The 4,505-nt window shown below is 52.9% G+C and overlaps 2 non-coding genes across 2 annotated transcripts; both read right to left on the bottom strand.

The window, feature by feature from the left end:
- Positions 1–2,184: 2,184 nt before the first annotated feature.
- TRNAQ-UUG lies at positions 2,185–2,256 on the bottom strand. Its single transcript has one exon. It is a non-coding gene; the product is annotated as a tRNA-Gln (tRNA).
- A 1,636-nt stretch (positions 2,257–3,892) lies between these two features.
- Positions 3,893–3,965, bottom strand: TRNAF-GAA. The gene has a single exon. It is a non-coding gene; the product is annotated as a tRNA-Phe (tRNA).
- Between the last annotated feature and the right edge of the window lie 540 nt (positions 3,966–4,505).

Genomic DNA, 4,505 nt, shown 5'->3' with positions numbered 1-4,505 from the left:
TGTATTGATTCCGCTAACAGGACAGCATGAAATAGGAACAGAGACAAAGCTTGTCAGTGACGACTAATTTCGCAAATGATCTTCCCATTATTAATTTCCACGCTGCCCCCATTTGAGGTCTGGGCATCGCCAGTGTCATTGCTCTGCATTCACCTTCCCTTAGAATTGATCCCGGACATTTGCCTTCCTCTGCAGCGTGGGGCACGGGTCACTTGCTGCAGGATTCCCTGCACGTTGAGGTCTTTAAGCCACAATTTGAGGACTTCAGTAACACAGACATAGGTTAGGGGTTTGTTACAGGAGTGGGTGGGTGAGATTCTGTGGCCTGCATTGTGCAGGAGGTCAGACTAGATGATCATAATGGTCCCTTCTGATCTTAAGTCTATGAATCTATGAATCTATTCCCAAATTTGGAAAATTGTGCAGTTCAGAATGTGAATAGTCACCCCGTCTCCTTCCTACACCTGCTCTACATTGCTCCACAGCAGCTTCTCCCCCTGCAGAGTCACCCCAGCCCCGCAGTGCAGCCTCCCAGGGTTCAGCAGGGGCCCCTGGCAAGGATAGTGGGTGCAGCTAACAGCCCGGTGTGCCTGGCCGTGAGGCAGCTGTAAAAAAGCAACACCCCCTCCAGAAGTACAGAGACTGAATCCCCCAACTATAACATCATGACCCACTGTAGAAAGCCACATGTGTTAGTTGTATTTTCACAGGGAGATGCAAAAATCAAGTGACCAATTTTTAAGTTGAGTAAATAAAGTTGAGGAGATAGTTATTAACCTCACAAAAATATACTAAAGATCCCTCAAGATAACACCTGAAGGTGAAATATGAACAGAGACAAACCTTGTCAGCAAAGGCTCATTTCCCAAATGATCCTCAAGATGTTACTAATTCCCACCCCTCCTCCACAGGAGCTCTGTGCAGTGTAACTGTTCTGCAGGCAGCTTCCCATTAAATGCTGTTGTGGGACATTCCCAGGCCTGGAAATGTACCAACGACAGAATTTGAAGAGCAAACCTGGCTCCCTGCAGCAGGCGGGATTTGAGTGGTTTGTCCCTGTTACTTAGTCTGTGTCAATAGTACAGACGCCAGGGGCAGGACTCCAGGCTCTGCTTGAGGGATCCTGGCACAGGGGCTGGGGGGGAGAAAGGATTATAGATTCTGACCTGGAGAGGAGGTAATAAGTGAAGGGGGCATTTTTTATTAGCCCCTTCCTGAGGGTCCCCAGGGCTGGAATTCTACATTCCACAGGGCCAAATGAGGGGGGTGACACCACTTGGTTAATGAAAAGCAGAGCTCCAGGTGAAGTTTGAACTTACAAACTCAGCATAGCTCCTCTCAGCACTGCCCTATAAGTACTGCGTGCTAACCAATTGCGCCACTGGAGCAAATGTTAATTAAGATTCTCTGAGACCCCTAGGCTGATAAAGCCAAGGAGTGACCCCAAAACAGTCTCAGTGGAGCTGACAGCAGGTAGCGACAAGTGTTGGTACTTGGTGGGGTGGATTCTTCTTAAGGGTTCCAGGCCCCATTTGACCCTTTTGTTCTTCCCTGTGTAATAACCAAGCTGGTTAAGACTCAATGGAGAGTCTTGCTGCAGCCCAACAGATCTGAAATCACTGAGAACCAGCTGTAAGCATTAGTCCTGCTTTGGGACAGTGTCTCTCATGCAACAAACTGCCCAGTCTGCGTTAGCAGTGAGGCTCCCTCACTAACAGCTGAAATCAGGGAGAGCTGTGTGAAGTGCAGGGCCCCAGGGGGGCCTGAACAGGGGGGAACAACACCCCAGGTGCCCAGAGGAGGAGAGGTGTGTTGGGCTCCCGCCTGGGACTCTGCCTCCCTCCTGCCTAGCCCTGACTGTGAAGCCTGGCCCTGGCCCTCCTTCCTTTAAATGCCATGTGAGCAAGAGGAAGAGTGTGGCAGCTGCAGGGACCAAAGTTGTGGACATCAGGTGAAGCAGCAAGAAACAACCATATGGTCAATCCACAGGAATCTCTAGCCAGACTGTTAAGTTGTAGGACCCCAACCTATAGCATCCAGCCCATTGAACCAGCCAGACCAAAGACCTATCTCCAGTGGGCATCAGTCACCCAGCAGGAGGGAAAAACCTCACTCTCTACCTGAGAGAAGGTAGCCAAACACATTGAGCTCCAGTGCTCTGTAGCAAAGCAACATATCTCCACAAGGTCCCACTGAGATTTGAACTCAGATTCCAGGATTCAAAGCCCTGAGTGCTGCCCATTACACCATGGAACCTGCTTCTATTTCATTTTCTTGACCCCTGTGACTCTTGGCTGGTTTGCAGTCTGCACTTATTGCTTCCCACCATCAGCTTCCTCTCGCAGGACTCTCTCTCTTCCTCCAGTGACTGTGGTCCTGCACTATCAGATCCGTGGGTCCTGCCCTGAGTCCCTGCATCCCCCTGCTTTGTCTCCATTCCCTGCAGGCTGCAAAAACGTCAGGGGAGTCTGCTCCTCCCTTCACTCGATGCTCCCGCTCATATCAGCCAACTGCAGCCTCATCTCCTGGAACTCAGGCAGCTGTCGCTTGATCCGATCGTACAGTCACACGCTGACTGGCTCCCCTGCCTGGATGCTCTTGTGGAAATCCCACAGGCGACACTGCAGGACTTTGCACTGTTGGTTTCTTTAATGTTGTGGTGTTTCCCCAGCCGCCGGAACAAAGCCGCCAACTCCTCCCTCACCGACTCCCACCAATCCCCCTGGTAACCACAGAACCCTCTGATGCTTTCCCGTTCTGCCAACACCTCCAGGCCTCGCCCCCCTGCTCCTTTATCTTGCAAGCTCTGGATGTTCAGCTTCCAATATCCTCTGCCGTGGGTCAGGGAATTGCCCACACTGAGCACACGGTGAGAACTGCGTGATCCGAACAGTCCATTGGCACACCCTGCACTGGGCTGTCGACGTGCTCTCCTTCACGCAAATCCGGTCAATGCGACTCCTGGCCTGTCCCCACAGAAAGGTGTATCCCCTCTGCGGCTGGTGTGAGCTCGGGTCAGAGGAATAGGAGGTTACTGCCCTCCCTCCACTGGTTCACTGCGGAGAAACACGTCCTTTAAGCCGACCTCACTACAGACCTGTGCCAGGTAGTGCTCATCATAAAAGAGTTTCCTCTGACGGTTGGGAAAACAGGACCAGCAGTCCTCAGGCTGGTGCAACAATTGAAATCCCCCCTGACACCAAACACCGTGCGGTCTAGAAGAAGGGAGCCAGTTCCTTCATAGAACTTTCCTTTCATGCCTTAACTGGAGACCATATATAGCAGTAACCAGTGCCATGGAGCACAAAGCCACCAGTAATGCCCTCCCTGGTCGGAGCTGCAGCACCTTCTGTACTCGCACCATGAATGTGAAGAACAAGACTCCAGCCCCATCATTCTTCCCTGGCCTGGAGGACCAGAGAGATGGGCCCTTCCTCCAATCACCCTCTGCCCATCAAGCTACCCTAGAGTCATTAATGTGCATTTCCTGAACACCCACCATCTCCAAGCCCAGCTGCTCCAAGACACTGAACATCAAGTGCCTCCTCCTGGGCCCCCAACTCCCTTCCACATGGCCACTTTCACACATGTCCCTTCCCTGGTACTGCCCTCCCTCAGCTGCACAGAAGAGTTTTCATCCCCTATACCTGCCTGTCACTGCCCAGCACCCCCTCTAGCACTCTCTTCCTGCCATATTGGGTCCACCAATAACTCATTTAGGAGAGACAGCTCCTGTCCCTCATTGTTAAATGTCAGGCCAGCCAATTAGGGGCAGAAGCCCACAATATCTTTCCTTACTGCAGAGCCCAAGCTCAGGGACTCACCTTGGGTGCAGGGACCACTGTGCTCCCAGAAAACAAGCCACCACTGTGCAAAGAGGGATGAAAGGGCCTGCCGGAGCCTGGGATTGAACCAGGGACCTTTAGAACTTCAGTTTAATGCTCTCCCAACTGAGCTACTTTGGCAGCTGCATGGTAATATTTTGGCCTGTTGCTTCTCTGCCCGGGATGTTTTTGCAGCAGTTCCACACAAAAAGGACGTCATTGTGAGCAGCCCATGAAGACAAGACTCGCTTTTGCCTGCCTTGTTCAGCTTGACTTGCTGCCTCACCCTGTTCCTGCCCTAGTGCCCGGGTTGACCTGGTGGCAGGAGGGGCCTGGGGGCCAGTGGCGCGGGGAGGAAGTTGAGCTGGACCCTGAGCTAGACTAGACCCTGGCGGTGAGAGTCTGGCCACCACTTGCCGCCCCACCCTGTTGTCCTGGCTTCCCCCACTGGGCGTCATTTCTGGAGGGAAGTGGGGCTTCCGCCTCCCCTCCCCGATTTTCACACCGCAGAGGAGTGCGAACAGGAAAACGAACGGCTGCTCCACACCCCCACCGGAGGAACCCGACGCCCTTAGCTGCTCCCCCCCAGCTACGCTACTGAGTGGAAACGTCCTGTGCCCATCACACAGAGGTCGATTAATCAAAACCCTCTTCTGCCAGCACCGGGCCTCCTGCTTCTTA

This window comes from Mauremys mutica, unplaced genomic scaffold, assembly GCF_020497125.1.
Source record: "Mauremys mutica isolate MM-2020 ecotype Southern unplaced genomic scaffold, ASM2049712v1 Super-Scaffold_100312, whole genome shotgun sequence".
NCBI classification, from domain to species: domain Eukaryota; kingdom Metazoa; phylum Chordata; order Testudines; family Geoemydidae; genus Mauremys; species Mauremys mutica.
This window is presented reverse-complemented; position numbering and strand designations above follow the sequence as displayed.